The following is a 26856-nucleotide window of genomic DNA, read 5'->3' as shown; positions in this document are numbered from 1 at the left end:
ATCTTTTTGGGTGATTGATATTTCTTAATATACCTTGATATGCGAAAAGATGTGCTTTTCATTATATTATTTGTTACTATTAATTTATTATTATGTTGTTATTTATTAGTAATAATTTTATTAATATCAATACAATTCATTTTATATTATGATTATTAATGTTTTATCGTTATTTTCATACTTTAATTTTAATATATTATGCAATACTATAATATGATTAATATTATATTATTATTATTTTATTTATTTATGATTTATCTATATTTTAATTATATGAATCTTATTTTGATGACGAAATCATAGTCTTCCACTCTCAAATTTTGCTTATCCTCAAGCAAGATCATAGATTTTCTCATAGAGCCAATATACAAAGCATATGATTGGATGCATGAAAACACGAAACATACACAAAGCAAACATGTAGTGCATGAAAGCACGGAGTAGAGACATGAATGCATGAAGACACGAAGTTGACATATAATGCATACATTCTTGATTAATGCCTTACAATTTGCAATAAGCTCGGGTCAAAAAAAGATTTACAAAATTTACTTCAATAGAATCCTGTAACCACAAGTAATTGTGTATGTATAAGTTTCAAGAAAATGTGAGTCAAAGATAATTTACTCAGGGCCAATCCCATACTAAGTCCAAGAGCGAAACTTTGGCGATGTTTATGCATCTACATGAGGTGGCCTACTTAGTAGGATGCTTGGTTTGTTTTCTTCTTATTACCATTCCTAGTTGAGAAGAACCCATAGGATTTAAACAGATTGCTTAGGGACCAAACTCAACGGTTTCCCTCAAGGCTTTATAGATCCAAGCCCTTAGGCCTTTCTTGGACATGTTTGCAAGGCGCGCTCAGGGACACTTATCCTATCGTTTCTTGGAATAACCAATTAGCTGGATTTACACTAGCCTCTCTCTAAATACACCCTTTTCTCTCTCCTGAGGCTACCCTTATAGGTAACTTAGTAATAAACTATTTGTGAATTGAAAAGGTCATGCTATTTATATATGAATAAATTCATTATAAATGTATTCAATATAACTTAATAAAATAATTAAATCAAGAATAAACTATGCCAAGCTAGGAAAATTCATGCTATTCTAATTATAATTCTGGCTTAAAGGGAATGCTAAGACACAATAAGTCTCTTTGAGATCGAACTCAATTGTCTCCCTCAAAGTTTTTGTAGATCCAAGCCCTTAAGCTGCTCTTGGATACGTCCTCAAGGCATTCAGGGATGCTGACCCTTACCTATCTCGAGATAACTGTTGACACGGAAGTTTGCACCCTTGCTAAGTGACCTCGTGTAACAAGGAAACGACCTCCAAGCGTGGGAATTGCGCTCTAAGGTCGAATCTCAGGAGAAGGCCGACTTCCTTACAATCATGATGCACCTAACTACTCTTGAGAGGAAAAGGGAGAAGGAGATGCAAGAAAGTAAACTACCTAACCTATTCTAAAGGGGGGTGATGCACCTAATTGAGATGGTTACAACTCTGCTTAGAATTGCACAACACATCAATGAAAAACCCAAATACATGGATCTCGACTCTATTGCATTCTTAAAGAATCACATACAAGTCTGGAACTGATCAAATGCTGAACGTAAAGGCATCTTCACAATATAGTAGTCATCGATAGTTTTGAACACAACATATAAACCATAGAAACTAGAAAAAAACATTCAAGACAAAGCAAATACATGCACAAATCATGAAAGACAAGATGAGGTAAAAAGTTAATTATTTCATTAATGGAAAGCAAGGAATACAGTTGTAGAGCGCAAGGCTACTGCAAGTAGACATGATACAATAGGGGAGAACCCTCAAAACATATTTACAACTGCCTTTTATAGAGTTTAGGCATAACTTTGATATTACATTGAGTTCAGACTCCAACTAGGTGGAGTCGAGTTGCAGAAGAGCAATAACTGAGAATCAGAGAAAATATGATCAGATGCACATTTTCATACAAAAGATCTAATCTTTGCGTGCAAATCGAGCTCTAAAGAGACAAAAGTGACGACCATTACTGCTCTGATTGGGTAGATGGATAACCAAGGTGGTAGAATGAAGCAAATTGCATTTAACAGGCCTGAAGAACACCAAAAAGTGGTTACAGACAATCAAACAGATTTGATTGCCATCAACGAACCGCTTTTGATTGTGTTATTGACACACTGGGTCAGATATATCATTGAGTCAACCGCATTCAATCATCAAAACTCGCCATGTGCCCCAATAGCCTTGAAGTATCCCGCCATCTCATCTAGCTTTCTATCTGTTATGTTGACATGCTAATTGCACTTGTTTGTAGCTTCGTAACTGATGTTTCTTTTAATTGTTTAACCATGCGAAACTGCAATGTCCTTCATTTCATGCTTATCGCTGCATTGCAGCATGTTTTCATTTTATCTCCGTAATTGTTGCGACCTTGCGCTTAATGTGAAATTATCCATTCGCACCATCGCCGCGATTAGGGCTTTAACATTTATTTTACCTGCAAAATTGCGAAGCCTCTATTTTTGACTATGTGGCCCTTTCGCAGCTTGAAATTGAGGTGGGCATAAATTGTTGATGACCCTACCATCGTTGAGAACTTAACTGCAAGCATACCTTTTCCATGCTCGTGATTGCCTGCTGATCCTTCCCCCTAACCGCTATGACCATGCGAAGCCACCAAAGTAACTGTCATCGCACCATCGCCCCTTAAATCATTAACCTTGATGTTAACCTTGCAAACGTGCACTCAAAGTATTCGCTGCTTCGTAGCCTAAACCATGGTCTATCCTTAACTGAGTGCGACGCTCTGAACAAAGTGTTTCGCAACCTTGCGACCTTAACTTTAGGTAACCTTTAATCATTCGCGACGATGCGAAAACATTGAGTTTGATTGCAGCTGTTTGACTTCACAACTTAACTTTGAAGCAAATTTCGATGGAATCACATTGATTCAATTGAGCTGCTTTCATTTGAACAACTCCTTCAAAATTGACCCTTGTGATGATTCGAAATGGAATCCTTTATGCGCTTTTCCCACGTATTGGATTTGGTCCCACAAGTCGACGTGACAACCTGTCGCTTCCCTGCTTTGATTAAAGCTTGAGCAACTTCGGAAAGCACTAATACAAATGTCATTGATCTTGGAAGATCTGATTGTCGAGAAATCATGGGCTTGAGGTTTTCTGATGCAAAGCTTGACCTGTGATCATGCGATAAACTACCTCCCCAGATTTGCAACATAAAATTGAAGGTTGGCACTAACAGTTGCGAAGCTGCGCTGATGATTAATTTGACTGTGTGACACCCTTGCACACCCTTTGTCAGTTAATTTATGACTGCATGTGATCATGCGAACAAGGATGTGATCGCAAGATCACAACTTGAATTTGCATAAGCTTATAACATTCGAACATAAAAGATTCAAGTCTTAGGGATAAAAGAGCAAAGACAAAGATTTTTGTATTTCTGGCGACTTAGAGGGGAGGATTGCTTGCTAATGATGGACTAGTGTCCTTAAGCAACCCATTGGGCTATAGAGTTACATAAAATGAAGCCTGCTTTGCAAACAACAAGAAAACTAAAACCTCTGCAGCTACAAAAAACTTGAAAACTTTGCTATCTCATAGAGAAATAGCTTGTGCTCGTGCACTTCTTTAAAAAAATCGTAAAATACTTACTCTACTATGTACATGAATTTACATGGGGAAAAGTTAAACAAACCCATTGACTGGTTTATTAAAGTAGTTTCCCTTCTTTACTAATTGATTTTTCCTTTCATGCATGTGGGCAACTGAAAACAACAAGAAGCATGACAAACATGCTGCTGCAACTTGAAGCACCTTCCCAATGCTGAAAACAATAAAGCTTTCCAACATTGGGACATTGTTGACCTAAGCAAAACATGCTTGCTCTTCCTTGTGGGACTCTCCCCCATGCTTTGGAATGAGCATGACTGGGGGCAACTGGCATTGCTGTAGAGCTAGATGCCTTATAGGGCATCCTCTTGATGGTGCTAGGTCTAGGCAATCAGTCTTGACCACTTAGTTGTGCTCTGCAATGGTAGCAGCCAACTGATTTGGGAGTGGCTCTTCTCTTTGTGAAGAAACAATCTCCACCTCTTGCTCATGATGCTCATGAGCCACCTCTTTGGGAGCTATTGGTATGGTGTGATTCTCCCTTTGTTGCTGCTGCAACTCATGTTCATCTAATGAAGGAGCAGACTGTTTCATGTCCAAGGATGAACAAAACATCTCCAACTCATCCTAAAAAGTCTCCTCATCAGAATCCTCTTGCTCTGTTGCAGTAATATGCATAGGTTGAGGGACAACCTCATGCTTATTAGCATGTTCTTCCTCAAGGATAGAGCTATCCTTTAGGTTCTCTTCTCCTCCACACACTTTACTGTTTCACTTCTCGCACACTTATATTTTCCTGACCTTCTGCGATGACCTTCCACGGCTCGAGTTTTTCCTGTGACAACCATCTCTCACGCTACGATCGCTTGTTTGTAGCCTGTGGTTTCTCATGGCTCCAGTGATCTGTAACTTGGTGGTTGTGATTGTTGCCGTTTACTAGTGTGTTTCCCTTTTCTTCCGCATGCGACTTCGTGTTTCGTTTTTGCCTTCGTGCGACTCTCCTCTCCTCTCCTTTGCTCCTCCACTCTGCCTCTTCACACGTGGTTCGGTTTGGGTTTGGTTTTGGCCATTTTTTTCGATTGTCTCATGCTCGCGTCTCATGACCTAGGTGTCTCGGTTTCTCAGGTGGTCGGGTTTCTCAGTTATTTTTGCGGGTGTTTTTCATTGACGTTTCTTGTCGGGTTTTTCAGTTGTTTTTGTAGGAACCTTCTCAGTCTTGCAGGTCGGGTTTCTTAGCAGTTATTACGGGTGTTTTTCTTAGACATTGTAGGTCGATACATTGTAGCTGGAAGTTGTTTCTGTCTTCGCATATTATAAATACTTGTTCTTGCAGGGGTTACATCTGTATTGGCGGGCAGTGATTTGATTCTCTCATACGGTGCTTTTTACAATTTTGGCTGCGATTTTACTTCCTCTCTAGTTATGGCAGACTGTAGTGACTCAGACTCAACCCCGGGCCAACAACTCAACACTTATCAGAGGTTATGTGATAGAATTTCCAAGCTTGAATCCGACAATGTTCAGTTGAAAGAGCAGGTTTCCTCCCTTACTAATACCATTTGTAAACTTAAGTGTACCACCACCTCCATTGCGGCCTGGTTTCAATGTTTCTCAGATACCTTCTCTACTGAGACAACTGGACTGCAAACCAGTACAAGTTCTATCAACTCACAACTGGAGGGTCTTGATGCCATCAAAGAACAACAATCCATCATAGTAGCTAAACACTCCTCTCTTATTTTTGAAACCAAACAGAAAGTCAAGTCATGGGCCTCTCTTTGTAGTAACACAGATTCTCAACCTCTGGCCAGTATTGATAAAATGGTACAAGGTAAGATTGAGGATGAGAGAGGGAGACGGGTTCGTGAGCTCAACCTACGAGTTCGTGGACTTCCCTCTACTCAGGATCCTCTCATAGCGGGACACTCTTTCCTTTGTGATCAACTTGGTCTTACCAATATTGTGTTGGATGGGTGCTGGTCTGGGCATGGGGACGTCCTTTTTATTAGATTCTTTTCACTTGCAGATAGGCTTTAGGCTCTTCGTGCTAAGAGGAAGTTGTTTTCTCTTCCTTTGAAGATCTTCTTAGACGAAGATCTCATGAAGACTCAGGGTGCAAAGCTCAAACATGCTCGCGATATTGTTGCAAAAGCAAGACTGGTTGGTAAATGGGTAGTTATCAGAAATCTGAAAGCAGTTATTAGAGATTCCCCCCCAAGTGGTTGGGAGAGAGGCAGGCCCCCAAGGCCAAATGACGGTCCCACCAGCAGTCGAACAAGAGGGAGACCCCCACTTGCTCCCTTCTTGTTAACTACTGGAATGGTAATGGATCTTTATGGTCTTTACCTGGTCTTCTCCATGATGCTGTGGGTTTCGCCAATATTCTTGTCATATCAGAGACTCATGAGAGTCCTGTGCGTCCTCTACCAGGTGTCACCGGTTTCCATTGGTTATCCATTTGTAGAGAGGAGGTTCTTGTTTTGGGTTGTGTTCAGGGCTCAGGGGGTGTCGCCTGTTTGATTAAGGAAGATTTTTTTAGTAGCACTTCTATTGTTCACTCAGACACGTTTGCCAGATTTATGTGGGTCCGCATTGATCGTAAGTGTTACCGTCAGAGAGATCTCTATTTGGCCGCTTTCTACTTTCCACCAGCTGCTTCTCACTATGCTATTCATGGTACCGATGATGGAGATCCTTTTATCGATCTTTGGGAGACTATCTTACAGTTTGCTGCTTTAGGGGACATTATTATTCTCGGGGATTTCAATGCGAGAACCAAAGTACTGCAGACTCCACTTTATGATCGTCGTTCGGATTCCATGTGCTCCACCGAGATTGATCCTACCTCTTTAGGGCTTCACAGATTTTCCGAGGATGCCCTTGGGCTGTTGTCCGTGTATGGTAGACATTTGCTGCAGCTTTGTGAGTCTTTTGGTTTTGTGATCCTGAACGACCTCTCCTGCTTTCCTAGTTTTGAGCTCTTTACTTGTTGGCCCCATTGTGGAGATGCTAGTGTCGTGGATTATGTTCTTGCCTATCCCTCCATCCCTTGCATTCGCAGTTTCACCATCTTGCGCCTTCCTCTAGCAGATCATTCTCTCCTCAATATTCATTGTAGCTTCTCCCCTCTTTTTGCGCCCTCTCTCATGTCGCCTCATCATTCTTTTTTCACTGCTCACTCGCCCATTCGCTTCCATTTTATTGATGGCGACTGTGAGCTCTTCTCTGCTTATCTTTCCAGACTCCTCAGTCCTTCGGGCTTCTCAGACTCATGTGAGGCCGCCTCCATGTTTGACCTACTGGCGTCAGCTATCCTGAAGTCTCCCACCCTTTTCCATCCCTCACCGCCCTCCCTTGCTCCTTCGCAACAAACGTCGTAATACTTGCGCCATGAACCAGTAATTCGATTCGGACTGCAAATCCTTCCATCGTGCTATGCGCTCTGCTTTTGAGGCTCACTCCACTGACTTTGCCAGTATTCGCTCATCTTATCTCTGCCTGCTTCGGAGTAAGAAGCGTAACTTTACTGCCTCTAAATGTAAGTCTCTTTGCTCCACGTTGATTCACAATCCCCAGCTCTTTTGGCGCACTCTTTTCCCCCATCATTCCCCTCTGCCTTCCACCCTTGACTTTCACTCCCTTACCTTGCACACCATGGCTCTTTATGACATTCCTGGGCAGCCTTCCATTCATCCCTCCTTGCCTCCTTTCGTCCGCCTTTTCACCCCTTCCCACATTTATGAGGCAATCAGATCCATTAAGTGTAGTAGAGCTGCTGATGAAGAAGGTTTTCAGGCTGAGCTTTTCAAGTTCGGTGCCTCAGTTCTGGGTCCTTTTCTCTCTATTCTTTTTAATAGAGTGATTCACACTGGATTTTCGGTTTCTTGGTCTGAGAACTTGATCTATCCCATTCACAAGACCGGGCCTGTCTCTGATCTGGAGAACTATATAACCATCATGATTGGGCACACTTTTGCCTAACTGTATGCAACAACTCTTAATACTATGTTATCTGTGGAGCTCGACAGGATTGGTTGTGGGGCTAGAGGGCAGGCTAGTTTTTGGGCGGACTATTAGACTATGGATCACATCTTCACGCTACGGGCTATTATTGAGGAGGCCAGACACATATCAGAGAAGGTCTACTGTTGCTTTGTTGATTTTCGCAAAGCTTTTGATTCTGTTCCTAGGATGGCTCTGTTTGAGAGACTTAGGGAGGTTGGTATTTCTAAGATGCTGCGTATCGCTATTATGAGATTGTATGAGACTGTGGTCGGCAGATTCCGGACTCTTGAGGGCTTCTCAAATCCGATCCATAGTACTATTGGGGTTAAGCAGGGATGTCCTCTCTCGCCTACTTTATTTGGGTTATATATTGATGGGCTGGAAGACAACCTCTTGAAGTCTTCGCTCTGGGGAGATGCTTGTTATCTCCATCAGGTTCTGATCTCTATCCTTTTTGCAGATGATGTTGTTCTCCTTGCTTCCTCTCCTGACAGGTTACAGAGACTTCTTGATGGCTTGGCTTTATTTTGTGATCAGAGACAGCTGGTGGTTAACTTGAGTAAGACTTGGGTCATGGTCTTTAATTGTTTAAAGACCTCATCTTCACTTCATATTTCAGGATCAGGAGATTGAGATTACTTCATCCTACATGTATTTGGGGGTTATGTTTTTCGGTCCAGGGTTTAGTATGAGACTTGCTATTCAGCCCGGAGTTAATAAGGGTATGGGTTCTCTTGCTTTGCTTGAGAAACAATGCTTTAGACATCACTTCTAGGATACCTCGTCTAAGCTATCTCTCTTAGATGCTCTTGTTCGACCGACTATTCTTTATGGTTCTGTGGTTTGGGGCCCTTCTCTTCTTAGCTCTGATTGGGCAGGTTCAGACTTTGTTCTTGAGGCGCATTATCAAATGTCACAGGTTCACTCCTCACAGTATCATTCTTGCTGAATTCGGTGCTCATCCTTTCGGACTCGCGGCCATTTTTTACTTGGTTTGGTTCCTTCATCGCCTTCGTGGGTTTGCGGATATGGCTGGGGACTGGGATCACTACTCCTATTTAGCTGATCGCGCTTTTGTTTCCATTGCGGCTGCTGAATCTGGTACTCTTGTGCAGTGTTGGTATGCACAGGTTTCTTCTTTGCTGAGTTCGATTGGGATTGACATTGATTGTCTCCCCCCTTTTTAGTTTTCTTTGGATGCCCCTGCTCATCTTCTCCCTTCTCGATAGGAGTTAAATGAGCATTTTCGTCTTGATATTTATAGACGTTACATTACGGTTACTTGGGTTAACCCTCCTGGTGGGTTACGACCACTAATGTCTTTTTATGCGACACACTTTTTGGAGATTTCTGATGGGATTATTGCCTGGCCTAGCTTTCTCTCACGACGTTGGTCTCATGCCCTGTGAATCTCTTTAGGTTCTTTCAGAGTTGGTTCTCACCGTTTTTGAGCTCAGACTGATCATCATATTGACAGTGAGGAGCGGATCTGTATGCTTTGTACTTTAGGAGAGGTGGAGAATGAGGCTCACTTTCTTTTTCGATGCCCTATTTATTATGAGATTAGAGGGAGATTCTTCTGTTTGTTCAGGGAGTGCTTCTCTCTCTATGACTTCTTCAGCTATTATGATCAGAGATGCCTTGCACTGTATCTTTGGGAGGCCACCCTGCTCTGTGATAGCACAATCCAGACACTGCTTCCACACCAACACTCGTCTACTCAACTCATTACTGCCTTTTTTTTTTACACCATTATCCCCTTTGCATAGTGTGAAAAGGCCCTCTAGCTCTATTTGGCCTAATGAGCTTTCCGTCAGATCTCGTTTTGCTTATTTACACTAGCGACACTCCTCTGTGACTAGACAGAGACAGTGCAGTACCTCTACGCATTGGCACAAGTATCATTCTGTGACAGATTTCTTTTCGCCCAAGAAAGCCTCCTAGTGCTTTCTCGGTCTCTGCTCTTTGTGGTTATTTCTTTGATTGTTTTTGCTTTTCTTTAGACACCTTTGTGTGCTCTTGTCGGTGTCAGCCCCACTGTTGTAATCTTTCAATCCCATAGACCTCTTCTTGGTCTTTTGTTGGACATTAATATCATTCTCTTATCTTATGTTTATCTCCATCTTCCACATCATGGAGGACTGTCTATTGCAATGAATGATCTTCTTCCTCAGTTTGCCGTAGATATTCACTTCCTTCTAAAGGCTCAAAAGCCATGATTTGTTCCTCAAAGGAAGGAACATCCTTTTCTTTTTTTTTTTCCTCAACAAAAGAGGGAAGCTCTTTAAATAAGAGGATTGGATTCTATTCCTTTGGATTACCAGCTACCTCTTTGTTCTCCTCAAGAGGCTGTAACTCCTCCAATGGTAGCTTTGCAGGCTCTGCTACACTCTCCCAAAATTCCATAGTGGGACCATCAGGAGTCCATAAGGTTGGTCCACCTTTAAAGAGTGAAATGGTAACAAGTACGGAAGGCTCACGAGGCCATCCTTTTCGCATAGGGAGTGGAGAAGTTATAGCAACAGGCTTTTGTAATGGAGGGGGCTTCTTGAAACTTGGAGTGACAAGTTTTGGAGAAGGGATTGCCTCTACTTCCTTAGTCTGAAAATGAGCTGACTGGAGCCTCATTTCCTCTTCTCTTGTTGCAGCAACTTGCCTTGCAAGATTCTGCTCAAAATGTCTCTGTCTCTCCCTCTCTTCCTCTTGTTGTTGGAGATAGGCTTGGCATGCCATCTCCTCCTATTGTCTCTCTATCTCTTGCTGCCTGACAACCTCATCAAGCCGTTTATTCATCTCATCAAGCTGTCTATCCTAGGCGAACAATTGCTCATTTCATTCACGAAACTTCTAATCCATCTTCCTTTGGAACTCCAACATTGTGTCTTTAAGTCCTTTATATGGGGATGTTGGGACAGGTGGAACAGGGGTTGGAGAGGAGTAATAATTTTGAGCATACTGGTTATAACCAGCTTGGGGGTGAGATTGAAATTGACAATATGAGGGCTGAGGAATAGTATTATCATGATATGGGGGGAATAGTAGCTGTTTCTATGAAATGGGTCCATTGTTAGAGTCTCAAAAAAAAAACTACATTTTCATAAAAACCTAAAAGTCACAAAAAGATTAAGAATGATCTTTACATACTACCACTGTTTCATCTTGAAACTGTTTATCATATAGGGTAAACAGTTTATTTAAGCATGCAGACAATAAACAAGAACATGTAACACAACCGTACTCCTTTTATTATTTGCATATATCCCGAAGAGATTACATAGTGCTTCCAATGATGATTACAATAACGATCCAAAGTTGTACATAGACCATTCCGAAGGGGTGACTCAACCCCGTCGGCTATTTTATAACTTCACCGACAACATACTAATCTACTCGTCAACTATTTTATAACTTTACTGACAACATCATCCCCCCCAAAAGAAAAACTCGTCTCTGAACGACAATTACAAAACTCAAAAATTGAAAATTGCACGACTAATTACATCAATACACAGATACTAGGCAAGGGGATGGGTCCCTGGTGTGGTAGATGTCCGAGCTCTCAGTTCACTCAGCTCAGCTCTTAGCTTGTAGACTTGCTCCTTTCGAACTTTTAGTTTGGCTTCTGCTTCCATCTGGAGCTCCAAAGCTGACTGCATCATCCCAACAATCTCTCCCAATTCTTTTTCTTTCTCATCTGCTAGCTTCTTCTTCTCTGCTGCCTAACTGACTCTATTTTTCTAGCAAGGCTGCCCTCTCGGATTCCCAGGCCGTCCTTTCTGTGGCTAACCTAGCAACTGACTCTTCCCGAGCCCTCTCAACTGCTGCCTGATCTGCCTAGCTCTTCTGAAGGTTGTAATATGCCTCCGTGTATATCTGCACAATCTCATGCGTTAATGTCTCTATCCGGCTCCCCAAGCCCAGACTTCCCATGGTGGCCCAATCCTGACGCATTTCAGTAGTTTCCACGCTTGGCCAACCTCTATCCTAAAAGCAAACTGTAAAGGCAGCCGGGCATCTTGATCTCATAAAAGATACCACTCCCTCCAGCTCCTTCACCACTGAGTCTTAAGCCTGCGCCTCCGTAGATGCCACCACCTATCGAGCCCGAGTTGCTAGAGCGGCTATATCATCAAAGAATGTTTCCACCAGTATAACGAGGCTCAGACTTGGCAAGGGTAACTTGACTCGTGACCCGACTCGGTGGTGACTCGGCAAAGTGAAAAAAACCTCGAAATTTTGAGATTTTTTAGGATTTAAAGAACATTCCATGCACCCATTATTGAATAAAGCGTAAAGATACAATAACATCATTAAATAGAAGATAATTTGATCATAATGCAATGCCACATACTTAAAGTTAAAAACTTAAAACTTAAAAGTCAAACATCGATTACATATGTACAATACTACAAAGTTACAAACTTACAAAGGTAAATTGCTAAAACTAAATACTATATTACTAGTAATTAAAGTCAAACTAAAATAAATCCATGCAAACCATCAAAATGTATATGTATTATCATTTATGCATTATGAAATCCAACACATCAAGATTCAATAGTCATCATCAAATTCAAATGTTCCAAATGCTGATCATATATTAAGTTATTGTTAAACTGTTAAACAAAAAGTGAAAACAAGACTATAAGTCTACAGCTATGGCTCCTAGTCGGAGTCCTCATCATCATCCTCATCCTCAAGCTCATCCTCATCGTCATCCTCATAATCATCTTCATCCTCATCCTCATCCCCAACCTTAGCCTCAACCTCAGGCTCAGGCTCAGTATAATCTATAAAATGCCTCTTAGTAAGGTGTCTAAGGTAGGTTCTGGATGTCTCAGTAGCCATAGCATCAGCTCGTGAGGTGCCTCTAGGATCAACTGTACTCTCTGCCTCTGGCTCTGCCAATGTCTGTGAGGTGCCACTAGGAACAACTGGAGCTCTCTGGTCCTCTGTTGCCATAGCCACAGCCTCAGCTTGGCCCTCTCTATCTGCCTGGTCAAGCCACTGTAGGTCCTCATCATCAAAGATAGGATCAGTAGCCTCAGTGATCCAATCAGACTTTGGATCAACCTCCTCTAGAGTAATTGGAGAGGTGTCACTATCCAAAATCTCCTTGATCCTAATGCCCTCATAAATGTAGCCCATAGAGGGCTTCTCGCCATCAACAACTCGTAAGAGGGCTACAAAGGGCTTGGTGATTTACAAAACAATTAAACAAAAAAATAATTTAGTGAATGATGAAACTTTGCAAAGTTGCACAATGAAAATAAAACAAAAATATGTATGAGACAAATTAATTTATAAAATTTTAAGACTTAAGCTTTTAAAATTTAAAATTACCTCCACAATCTTCGAACATGGCTCCAAAAAATCATCATCATCATAAATGCATTTTGTTGCATCTATCCCTGTAGGGCTGCTCACAAAGGAGGAGGAACTCCATTCTGGACCAACAAACATGCACTTCAACTCTAACCTTGAACTCAGCAAGGATTTTAGTGTGATAAAGTTAGAGGCAAATCTTGTGATACCAGGACGAGCCAACTCCTTTCCCTTTGTGTATTTCCTCATAGTTCTGAGGACCAAGGCATGATTATAGATGAACTTACAAAGATTTTTGGCCTTGGTAACACATGATTTCACCCATACAAGCTTGCCAATATCCTCTAACATGAGGTCGATGCAATGGGCCGCACATGGAGTCCAACAGATTTTTGGGTGTCTCTCCATCAATAGTTTTCCTGCAGCAATTTTAAATTAGTTAGTAAACAATGAAAAATTTTGATGTATTAAAAAACTTTTAATTTTCAAAATTTAATGAAAAACTAAAACAAATTTTTTAGAAGTAGAACTTAGAAAGTTAGAAGTTAAAATTTTACTTGTAGCAACATAATTAGCTGCATTATCTATCACCACTTGGACAACATTGTCTTCTCTCACCTCCCTTATGACCTCCTCAATAGTCTCACATAAGAATTTTGCATTTTTCACACATGAGGAAGCATCTGTGGACCTCAAAAACATGGTGGATTCTAAAAGTGAAAATTAAACAAAATAATTATCATTCAAGAATCAATACTCAATAAAACAAAATTTTTGTTATTCAATAATAGTATACATTAAATTTTAGACTTCAAGAAGTAGAGCATGATGAATTACCTCCGCTAGAAACAAGAAAATTTAGGAGAGTTCTGGACCTCCTATCTGTCCATCCATCTGTCATGATGGTACACCCCTTTTGGCTCCAAATCTTTTTGTGGTCCTGCAACTCAAGTTTCATCTCCTCAACCATATCTAGCAAGAGGGGGCCACTCAACTCATCTTCAGTGGGGGCTTTGAACCCCGCACCACAGCTGGAAACTGCATCAATCATCCCCTGCCAATAAGGAGTCCTATTACATTTATAAAAACATTTTAATTAGCATATTTCAAATTTTCAACATCAAGTTAAAAGTATAAAATTGAATATAAATTTTAAAACTTAAAACGTAAAACAATCAAATATAAATGAAGTTGAAAACTTGAAGTACCTTGCTGCTCTAAATGGAATGTCGCAGAAAAACCAAAACTTGCAAATTGCTCTTACTCCAGCTTCATGTATCTCCCTATTTCAGCCCATGCTCTCAAGTGAGGGTTGTGCACCAGGAGTGGTACGCGATACAAAAAAGTTGTCCAACTTACTAGATTTTCTGACTCTAGGACGAAGAAGAGCAACACTACTAGAAGGGGCAGCAGCAGTAGCATCGCTAGAAGTGCAAGGAATAGATGTAGAAGAAGCACGAGCAACAAAAGCACTAGAAGGATAGGGGGGACGTGAAGAACCTTTTCCAACACAACCTACCGACTCAGAAACATTTGCAGATGAGCTTGGAAGGGAACTAGAACCAATCAAAGCTAACTCTTCTAATTGTTTTTTGTTTAATTCTTTTCCTTGTTCATATTTTTCCAAGGCTACATAACAAAAACGTTGAGCCTCAACAGTTGCAGCTCCACAAGGCTCAATATCATGACCACGTAAGCCAGCAATATGGTATTTTAATCTATTTATCCCCCCACTATTAATGGTTTTGCAAAATAGGCATTTTGTTTGACTTCTCTTTCTACCCGGAAATTCTATGGTGAACTTCCAACACTCATCATTTTTGTTGCCTTTAGAGAGCTTGGGTTTTTTACCTCTAGAAGCCATTATGACTTAATTAAGGAAAAATGTAAAGGTTGCTGCAATGAGACATTTTAAACCAAATATTACCATTTCAGCATTGCATTTTATGAAGATCTAAAGTAAAAAAAAAATTCATAAACAAACAAAAAAAATTCATGCAAAAAACCCACAAGCATAGACAAAAAAATCATCAAAATCTAAACAATCAAGTCTCACCTCTTTCAAATGCTTTGGGAAGTGTTGAGAAGAGCTCCTATAAACTCCTTGATGATCTAAATGCAAGCTCCAATGTCACAAATGCAAGCTTTTCTCCTCCTCCTTTCAGCTGGTTGCAAAACAAGAAAATTCTATTTCTCTTCTACCTCTCTCTCTCTCTTTCTTCTTTTCACTATAGACTGTTATGGGAGCCCTTTTAGGGTTATATGAATGAGAAATGTAAAGAAAAAACATAAAAAAACATGTAAAAAATTATATTTTAAAGGCCCGATTTCAAGCCTGTCGCGGCCGAGTCAAGAGGGCTGGGTCACGCGAGTCACTCCTCGTGGCTTGCCGCTCGTGGGTCACAAGTCATTGTGACTCGGCGAGGTCAGCGTGGCTCATTGACTCACGTGACTCGCCGCAAGTCACGTTACCTTGGTTTCCACTGCTTCTGATGCCCCTGGGTGTTTCGGCTATACCCTAACAACCTTTTATACTAATTTCGCCATATGCTCAACAACACTATGTGACGGTCCCACATCCTGAACTGGCTCTGCTTCTTGTGCTTGTTGAGTGTTTTCCTCTGAAATTTTGTCCTGCGTAGGTGTCTGCATGTAGGCCATCCGAGGTACTGGAGTATGGTGGAACCGCGTACTTAAGTAGGTACTCAACCTTTGAGTTCTACTCTCCCTATCTCGCTTAGGTGATGCTAAGAGTGTTGAATCCACCGTAACTACTACATTCGAACCCACTACATCCAAGTGTACACTAGGCGTATTTTGGCTCTCTGTTGTCTCTGGTACTGGTAGTTCAGGTACCTCCATGGTAGATGTGTACTAGAGTCGCCATGGTGTTTGATCGAACGCCTCCAAAGGCTGACGACACTAAGAATAATACCCAAATTCTCAATGCATAAGATTAGATTGACTTGCAACAGACTTGGGTTGCTGAAAATGTCTATCCCACCGGGCGTGCCAAAAACTGTTGATACGGAAGTCTGCACCCTTGCTTGAGGTATTACCCTCAAGCGACCTCGTGTAACATGGAAACAAATTCCAAGTGTGGGACTTGCACTTTGAGGTCGAATCTCTGGAGAAGGCCGACTTCCTTTCAATCAGGATGCAACTAACTACTCTTGAGAGATGTAATGTCCTCGATTTAGCAGGTCTCTAGAGTGTGGGTTTGTCAGTTCGTTATCGCAACCCTCGTGAGCTGATGTCCAGTTTTGGGGGTCTTTATCGTGAGATTGCTATTTTTAGACTTACTATTTTAGTAAGTCACTCTCGGTTAGTTGCTATTTTTTGATTGAGCAATGCAGGCAAGATGGTCCTCCAATTTTGGATTTTTGACCTCTTTGGAATTTCTTTATTCAAGTCTTTATCGGTGAGCTTGTTGGCTAATGATTTAATTCACTTTTATTAAGCATAAGTACTTTATATTATACAGTGACATAACTTTATATTATAAAGCTGCTTTTTAAGCAGGAGGTGTGAGAGTGAAGTTGGATGGCTCGATTTGTGTTATAAATGCAGCTTTTTTTTGTTGTGAAGAAATCATCTTGAAAATATATATTTCTTCTTGAATTATTTGGCCAAGGGTTTGAGAAATCCTGAGTATTGTGTATTGCTGCAATAGTTGCTGAGGTATAACGATTGGTAAATCTCCTACTGTCTTACTGTGTCTAGGAGATTGAGATTGGCTGGCATTAGTTATTTGTAGAGGACAATCGTGGTGACTTCATTATCCATCTCCTAAGAAGTCAAATTGGAGATCGATTATAATTGGAAGGCTACGTTTTTGAAATTATTTGTATTTAGGGTGAATATCTGAACCGATTAAGTAATGCTTTTGGCCAGCTAGTGGCGACTGAGCTTGCAAATGCCAACATAGAAAATCGTGCACATTGGGAAGCTAGTGGTTGATGTTCTTGGGCAGGCTGTCACTTATATATTGGTTTGCGTTTTCTATTATCCTGCAATATCCATGGGAGGATCCACTTCAATGTTCAAATGTGATAAGTACCCATTTGTGGAAGACATTACAATCTACAATTTTGGAGACATGTCGTATATTTTCCCTTGAGGCATTTGCGCTTCAAATCTGTTGTTATCAACATTTGCCGGTTGAAGGTTGGTGGAGCTAATACATTGTGCACAGTGAATCGAAATTCAGGTTCTTATTTGTCATTACTTTACCATTGAGCAAATCAAATTTATATATTTTATTTCATGGTTGTGAGAAACTGTATTTAATTTTGAGTCATTTCTTCAAAGATTTTACTTAACCGGAAAAATACAAAAAACATATATTCCAAGAATTTACTAAAAAATAGAGAAAACGGAAAACATTCAAAAAAATACAAGAATACCAATTGTGGATCAGCATTTCAATTAGAAGCTAGTTTGGGTTTTTGCAGTGGTATCAGAGCGGTTTCCTGCCAACCTGCAGGAATTGGGCTTAGCATTTTCAAGAGTCATTTTTCTATTGTTTTGCATCTTGAGATATGGATGGTGATCGAAGATTTGTGCCAGGTATGCACTACACCCGGCGGGATCAGAATGTAACTCCTGGAGTAGGAGAACCAGAGATTCAGTTTGACTCAGTGGGTAGTTTGATTGGTTCCGGTGGCATCGGGCAACGTGCTACATATGCTTTGGTTGATAGAGATGCCTTGCAGGCATTTATGAATATTACAGCTAGGCAACAACAAATGACAGGTGTTCTCCAACAGTTGTCTAACACCTTGAAGCAGTTAGCTTTGCCTCGGAATCGAGGTAGAGAAAGAGACCGATATGTTTCTGTGGGTTCCTACAGGTCACGTATGGATGTGGGGCCCAGGGATGATGACAGGCACAAGATTGAGGATCATGTCTAGATGGATGATAGGGTGGACAGGATAGGCTACATTGGCACCCAGGATAGGCTATAGGGACCCACTTTTCTGAGACTTGAATTAGAAGCAGTTAGCACTACTTCTGACGCTACTCCATTTGTTGATGATGTACTAACTCGTTTGCATGAGTGGGATGCTCTTCCTTAGGCATTAAAGGATAACTTGAGTTTTGATAGATATTTGACATAGAAGCGTGAGCATTCTAGGGGTAGGCCTGCTATTGAAAAACAACGGCCTAGGTATACTGAGCTGCAGGAGGCAGCCAGTAAGATGACATTAGCTCATTTTGATAGGAGCGGTAGAGTAACTGCTAGAGCTTGGGTCCACAAGCTCGACACCTACCTTGCTTTGCGTTCTATGACTTAGGAGGATGCCATCAGATTTGCTATGCTAGATCTTGATGGAGTTGTGCATGATTGGTGGTATCATGGTTTAGTATCTCCATCATGATCAGATCATATCATACCAGGAGTTTGTTGACAGATTGATAGAATGTTTTGACAAGAAGCATCGTGAGGTTTATTTTAGGGAGTTGACTCAATTACAATAGACAGCTGGCTTGGAGGCATTCATCAATGAGTTCCACAGGTTGTCAATGACGGTGTATGACATATTTGAGTGAAGGAGAGTTATGCTTTTTATTGAGGGCCTTACTGAGCCGCTCAGATAGTGGGTTAAGTCATTAAACCCCCCATCATTATAGGAGACAATGAAAAAGGCCCGTAATATAGAAGCTTGTACACCTAGAGGCAAGTTTGCGTCAAAGCCTGCTATGTCCTCCTATGATAGGACACCTCCCAGGAGAGAGGAGAAGACTGAAGGTAAACGTCCTGCTGTAGCACTGCTGGACTGGGAAACAATTAATGATTTGAGGAGGAAGTTGTGCTTCTATTGCCGAGGTCCTTATGATGTCGACCATGACTGTCCCATGAAGCCGACTGGTAACAATAGGATGATGGAGTGGTTCTACAATGATGATGGCAGTGCTGATTTCCGGGAGCAGTTTGGGGATTGTGATCAGGATCAGTATAGGAGTGATGATGTTGATGATGAGGTGGATGACTCCAAGCTCAAAGTAGCTTACTAATCCAGTATGAGGAAGGAGGGAGCTTTTAGGATGTGTGGGCTCATAGTTGGACAGGGTATTGTTGCCTTATTTGATACGGGGGTACTCATAATTTTATTGATGCTTGTTTGGTTACCAGGAGAGGTATGCAGACTGAGGATTTTGAGGGCCTACAGGTACAGGTAGCTGATGGTTACACCTTGAAGTGTAACAAGATGATTTCAGATTTTCCTGTGAAACTTAATACATATGCTTTCACTGCAGATTTTTATGTGGTAGACATGGGGGAGACAGATATAGTTTGGTATGGCATGGTTACACACACTTAAGGATATCTACTTGAGCATAGAGAAGTGCAATGTTCCCATTCCGATATGTTAGAAATAGGGAATCATTGCCTTCACTTCTCGTTCAACTGTAATCAGCTCACTGGCCAATGACTTCAACACCAACTTGGTAATTAAAAGGATTGCAACAATTACAATTCTCTGATTTCCTCTTACAAATATGAATAAAATGAGATTCTGATATAACAAGACAATTCTGACTATAACTCTGCAAACTAACTTCAGTCTGAAATGCCAAAAATAATAAGAATCTAATCTCTGCAAATTGATTCCATTCTGAAAACAATCACAAGTGTTTTGCGATCTGTCTGTAATCCAGAAGAATATATCAGATCAGAACACTGCTAACCAGATTTTTAAACGCTGTATTGAATAACTTGGTTCTCACTTTAAGTAGCTTATTATCTTTTAATCTTACAATTCAGCAGTGTAAGAAATGATCTTCAGACACTTTTGTTTGCTACAACTGTTAACCTGCTCTTGAAGATGAAGTCTGTAAGAAAATATCCAGCGCTAAACTTTTGAATCTACAGAATTGAAACTCCCGTGTCCAGTACTTACGTCTCTAGCCTGCCTTCCACTGTTTCAAGGTGGACTCGTTTGTATGAAGATTTTATTTTATTATTTTTGCCATGTTCAACTTGAATCAACAACAATCCTTCAGCCACGTGTATCTTTGGCTAGTTTAATAAAAGTTTGAAATATACTGGCATGTAATTCTCAATTGGTGTGAATTCTCCATCATTATTTGCGAACAAGAACAGATATGCTGTCAAATCTCGTACAGATGGCACCGGTAGATATATACAGAATAGGTTTCGATATAAGTTTGATGTGTCCTTTCACATTATTATTCCGGCTGTAATGTCCCCTCCACTTGCCTTCTCAAGTTCAGAATTAATTCGATTATATATATATATATATATATTGGTTTTGTAGCACTCTTCCTTCTTTTATTCATTCAATCTGCTCACTCAACCCTATTTAATTCCTTTTAATATCTGAGGTGATTCTCTAATATTTATTCACTTTAATTTAACCACTTAAACTCACAACTGTTCAAAAAATATATCGCTCGAATCGATCATCTCTCAAATGTTCATTGAATAATTTTATTACTGCCTTCAAACTAGGCTCAGCACTATATATATATATTTATTTTTATTACCGTGTGGCTTTTGCCAGTGAATTATTATTTGCTTGGTTTGAACTCAAACTCCAATCGTTGTATGTGCCGTAATATATAGATTTTTGCTTATGCGGTATCTGACTTGTCTTCTATACTTACGTCTCCTTATTAATACTTGTCTTCTAGATAATAATATATAGTTGTCGTATATTATTTGACCAATCTCTTGCCACTGTGGATGGCCCCAGATTGTCTGTTTTTGTCCTCACATGGAACCACCTTCAAAACACATCGCTTCCTTGTTTGAGTTTTTCTTATTAGAAACGGTGATCTTTGTGAAAATAAGGAAATTGGCTTTAGTTATTATCGTATGCTAACTTCTTTTGGCATTTTCTATTTTTGTCTTATCTGTTTTGTCGTCTAATCATGTTTGACTCTGGCTTGAATAAGCCGTACGCGGCCAAGGATGGCGTCATATCCTTTTCTATTCAATGGGATCATGACAAAGTCTAACAAGAACGGTTGTGTGCCAATCGTCACCGGCTATGCCATGAGAACGCCCAGAGGTTTGATGCCATGCTGGTTCGCTGTGAGCAACTAAAATGTAGGGGGCCACAACGTTGGCTGCCCCAACTTTTTCCAGGTCTCCTCCGGTAAGACGTTTACGCCGGACCCTTCGTCGACTATTGTGTCTGTGAGAACATGTCCGAGGATCCCCATCTCGATGACTCCTGGATGCCGTTCGGATGTGAGGGCTAGCAAGATTTGGTCTTCTCCGCCCGCAGCAATTTCTTTCCCTCTACCTTGTTCTCTGGGTATCCTCAAAGCTGGCGCAATATTTGTGAAGGTAGATCGGAGTTGGGGCATTGTAGGAAGCAAATCATTTATCTTGACAATTATCTTCGTTTGCAAAATTTGCCGTACAATGTTTTGTTCCGCGAAATTCCTTGCCGAAGTTCTGGTGGTGTCCCTCAACCGAGATGTTTCTGCCTGCGATGCCTTTTCAATCTTTGTCCGTGCTTCCGCAAATTTTGTCTTTTCTTTCGCCGGGTCCGGGTATGCTTTTGCTTGCCTCCGTGTAATCGCCAACACGTCTTCTTCAGCTGTCCCGATAGTGACCAAATTTACTCTGGATTTTGGGCACTTGACATCTTCATGGTCACCGGGTTCGCACCCTTCGCATAACAGTTTCGGTGTGTTCGCCATTGTACAATCTCGAGCGAAGTGGCCCCACAAATTGCATGCTCGGCATTGAACGATCGGCCGTTTGTTCGCATCATACTGAATTCGACTCCTCCCGCCATTATTATTGTTATTGTTTGCATTGCTATTGTTGTTTTGCCCTTTGCTATTATTCCTATATCCTCCTAACGTAGCACCAGCATTATTGGTATTTCCGCTACTGCCTGATGAGGATGCCTCCTGTGTAAGAAGTACTTGCGGATATCCTCTGGTCTTCATGTTAAAGGGACATTCCTTTGTTGAATGGCCCATGATCTGACAAATATCGCATAATTGGTTCTTTGGACAGGATCCTTTAGTATGACCGTTGGTCTTACACTCTGTGCACCATAGCTCACTGCCCTTTGTCTCCTTTTGCATATTTTTAAACTCCTTCATCATGCGGATCATGTCCTTTTGTAGGGCACGAACCTTCTTGTTGCTGCCTTCATCGTTGCTGCTATCTTCTCCCGAAGTCTCGTCGTTATTAGAATCAGATGAGCTAGTCTTCTTCTTCTTCTTTGTCTTCTGCTTAGTTTCGAGGTTCAATGCTCTGTTATAAGCTTCCGTGTATGACGACGGTGGCACAATTTTCATTTTCTTCCGCAAGTTTGGGCGTGGACCTTCCACGAACCATCTTTTCTGAAGTCCTTTTGCCGGCTTATTTTCCATTTTATTTATCAAATCTTTTAATTTCCTGGCGTAGACACGGACAGTTTCGTTCTTCGCCTGCTTAGTATTGAAGATCTCTGCTACAATTTCATTATCATCACGCAACAGTTGAAATTTGGCCAGAAACTCCTTTTTAATGTTATTCCAATTGTCTAGCTTCTGCGGATCTGTACTAGTAAACCAATCAATTGCCACTCCTCGTAGGGTGGTCGGAAATTGCTTCATCCAGTCCCACCATCACAATTGGATTTTTTAAACAGATGTTGCTCGGTCCTGCAACATTGGCACTGTTCACTCCCACACCGACGATCTACAATCCCACACCGCAGACTGTTCTCCCACACCAGCGGTCTGCACTCCCACATCAGCGATTTGCACTCCCACACCGGTGGACTGCACTTCCACACCGGCAGACTGTTCTCCCACACCGGTGGACTGTTCTCCCACACCCACGGTCTGCACTCCCACACCAGCGGTTTGCACTCCCACATCGGCGGTCTGCACTCCCACACTGGCGGTCTGTTCTCCCACACCGGTGGATTGTTGTCCCACATCGGCTCCCACACCGGCGGTCTGTGCTCCCACCTTGGTGGTCTGCACTCCCACACCGACGGATTGTTCTCCCACACTGGTGAACCGTTCTCCCACACCGGCGGTCTACAATCCCACATCGGTAGACTGTACTCCCGCACTGGCGAACTGTTCTCCCACATCGGCAGATTGTTCTCCTGCGGTCTCAACAGCTGCGAACGTTGGTGAAGAAGGATCTTTTGAAGTTGTCCCCTGCGGAAGTGTATCTCGGACGAAGAGGTCACTCCACGCTCGTGCTCCCTCAGCACTCCGAGCCGTGCGAGTCGATGCTCTTCCGTCTGGATTCTCTTCCCTCAGCGAACACAAATTCAAAAAATCCTCCCGTGTTTCTTCCACCAATTCCACCCACTGTCCAGTCTCCTCTTAACAATTCCTTCGCGCTTCTATGTCCGTCGGCAATCTTCTGAAATCTCCCTCAGCGCTCAGCTTGTTGTGCCAAAACTAAATTTTCTTGTGCAGTACGGATTCCATCTTTGCCCTTGACCTTATTTCGATCCTTGTTAAGCTGATTTGGCATTAATCTTCATTCCTCCGACCTTCTAGGTCCACAGGGCAATGGCACCAAGTGTTTACCGCATAGGTTAATTAGGAAATGCACACAGATAATGAACACGAACAACAGAACTCCTTAGATTATTCGCATATGCCAGAACATTACGTTATGCTTCATAAGATAAGATAAGATGATTTACAATGTACTCAGACGAAGTATAAATACTTTCCGCCGAACCTTCCTGAAGGAGTCCATCGGCTACAAAACGATCCTAATCTACCTGTCGGCCAAAATCTTTACCGATAACATGAACCCGTTGGCCCATCGGCTACAAAATCTTTACCGATGACAACACCCTGTCGGCTACAGTTTCTACCGACGACATAAACTACATTTGTCTTTTGTCCACTATGTTGTATACATTTGTATGCCCTTGCCCTCTCTCTGTCCGTTCTTCTCTTCCCCGCAAATAACACTTCCCATCTAATTCGATGTCTGATAATTTATTCTATGTACATACCATATCTCCTCCTCCGTCCATATAATTCTCTCCGTGTTCCCACTAATGTTTTATATAACTTTCCTGAACAGTCGTGACTGTTCTTTAAGTCACAAATTATTAATTAATATAACTATACTATATAACATGTAAATACCTTGATTATTAATTAATATTATGTTTATTTATTAATAATATTATTTAATAACATGTTTTCTTTATAATAATAACTTAGAAATAATCATATATTTGATGTTCTTATTGGTGTAATATATTTTATTATTATAATAATATAATATATAATGACTTATATAATAATATTTTATACCTTATCTTTTTTCCTATTATTTTAATTTATTACTTATATTATTTTATCAATTTATTTATTAAATTCTACTATAAGAAATTAGGGGACATGGAAAGAAGATGGAGATGAGATTCATTAAAGACGGGCAGCCCGAAGTTCTTAAAGCAATCCGTAATGATGAGCTGAAGCAGATTTCACTTAGGCATATGCAGCACTTGGTTCGTCATGAGGATATTATTGATTGGGTAGTGGAGTGCAGGATTATGCCACTCAAAAGAATATTGAGGAAGCAGAATATCTTCCAGATATCCAACAATTAAGGATTAAACACTCTAAAGTGTTTAATGATTTAACCCCTGGTGGGCCACCAAATCAAGGGATTGAGCATATTATTGAGTTGGAGGAGGGCATTAAGCCTACTATGATTACTCCTTATCGCCATCCAAAAAGGCTCAAAGATGAGATTGAGAAAACCATACATGAGCTACTTGATCAGGGGCATATTAGGCCAAGTAAGTCCCCATACGCTTCTTCAGTTATTCTGGTGAAGAAGAAGGATGGCACCCTTCGGATGTGTATTGATTATTAGATGTTGAATAAGAGGACTATTAAAAATCGGTATCCCATTCTACGGATTGATGAGCTCATTGATGAATTGCATGTGGCAAAGTATATCATTAGATTCCGGTTAGAGAATAGGATATAGGGAAGACAACATTTAGATGTCACTCTAGGCATTTTGAGTTCTTAGTCATGCCTTTCGGCCTTACTAATGCTCCTGCCACCTTTTAGTGTACCATGAACAGGGTGTTCCACAATTTGCTTCGTAGGTTTGTGCTAGTCTTCTTTGACGACATTCTGATTTATAGTAAGACTTGGGATGATCATGTTGTGCATTTGGATATAGTTTTGTGTATTCTAGATAGGGCTTCCTTGTATGCCAAGGAGTCCAAATGTGCTCTTGGTATGACAGAGTTGCTTTACTTGGGGCATATCATTAGTACTGATGGAGTTCGCATGGACCTAGATAAGATCTGTGCTATTGTAGAATGGCCCACACCTGAGACCTTGACACAGTTGAGAGGGTTTATTGGACTTTGTGCTTTTTACCGGAGGTTTGTGGCCAGCTTCTCATGACACACCGCTCCCCTTACAAATTTGACCTATAAAGGTGCTTTCCAGTGGTTAGCTCAGGCATAGGAATGTTTTGAGAAGTTTAAGATTATTATGACTTCATGTCCAGTATTGGCTTTACTTGATTTTTCTAAGCCCTTTGATTTGCATTGTGACGCTTCCGAAGAGGTTATTGGTGTCGTCTTATCCCAAGATCAACATCCCATAGTTTTTGAGAGCAGGAAACTGTGGGGTCCTAAGAGAACATTCAGTGTTTATGATAAGGAAATGTTAGCCATCATGCATGCTTTGGCTAAATTCAGGTAGTATTCGGTGGGCAGCAAGTTTTGCATTAAGATTGATCCTCATAGCTTGAGACATTTCTTGGGATAGAGGGATTTGAATGAAAGGTAGCAGAAATGGGTCAGCAAGCTATAGTCTTATGATTTTGATATCTCTTATATCAAGGGGACTCAAAATGTAGTTGCGGATGCTCTTTCGTGGAGACCTCACCTTTGTGTAGTTTTTGACATTTCAGAGGATTGGAGGCATTTAATTATAGTTGAATACGCCAGGGACTAGTGGGCGACAGGTATTGTGGATGATAGTATTCAGGATGACAAATATTCGCTTTCAGTGGATTTGATTATCGACAAGGGGAGGATCTATTTGATTCCAAAGTCAGCTGTGCGTCAGATTATTTTATAGGCATTCCAAGATTCTCCTATGGCTGGTCATCCAAGGTTTTTCAAGAGTTATAGACAGGTGCGGGAGAGATTTACATGGAAAGGATTGAAGGATGATGTTCATCACTATGTTCGAGAGTGTTCGGTTTGTCAGCAGAACAAACAGGAACACACATATTCTGTTGGTTTATTACAGCCACTTCCTATCCCTGAGAGGAAGTGGGAGGGAATTTTTGTGGACTTCATAGTGGGTTTACCCAAAACCCAAGGGCGAGATTGTATATGTGTGGTGGTAGATAGGCTCACGAAGTATGCTCATTTCTTCCCTATTACTACTACTTCTTCAGCTGTGTAGTTGGCTGAATTGTTTTCCAGAGAGATCTTCAGGTTACATGATTTACCTAAAACCATTGCGAGTGATCGTGATAGTAGATTTATGAGTTATTTTTGGCAGGAGATTTTTAGATTGTGTGGGACTGAGTTGATTCCTAGCACCAGCTACCATCCATAGACTAATGGCTATGATCTAGCTTTTAGAGCTTTGTATGGATATGATCCACTTAGTTTTGTAGACTTTTTATGTGGTGATAGCAGAGTACCAAGCATCGGGGAGTTGCTACAGGACAGCTAGGATGTAGTGAGGACCTCGAAAGATATTATACAGAGAGCATAGAATCAACAAAAGTAGTTTGCTGATAAGAAGAGAACAGCTCAAACTTTTTAGGTAGGGGATATGGTCTACTTGATGTTGCAACCATATCGACAGTCTTTGATCAAGAAGAGCGGAGGTGAGAAACTTAAACCACGCTATTATGAAACCTTTT

At 41.1% G+C, this 26856-nt stretch overlaps 1 protein-coding gene across 2 annotated transcripts in view; it reads left to right on the top strand.

Annotated features, from left to right (window-relative positions):
• The window catches only part of LOC149574841 (diacylglycerol kinase 4-like), a 313933-nt gene that overhangs the window by 105456 nt on the left and 181621 nt on the right, over nucleotides 1-26856 (top strand). The gene's annotated exons all lie outside the window — the stretch shown is intronic.

This window comes from Cupressus sempervirens, chromosome 2, assembly GCF_028749045.1.
Source record: "Cupressus sempervirens isolate cs-2001-9-10 chromosome 2, ASM2874904v1, whole genome shotgun sequence".
Lineage (NCBI taxonomy): Eukaryota > Viridiplantae > Streptophyta > Pinopsida > Cupressales > Cupressaceae > Cupressus > Cupressus sempervirens.
Note: the sequence above shows the minus strand (reverse complement) of the source record. Positions and strands in the feature narration are given on the sequence as shown.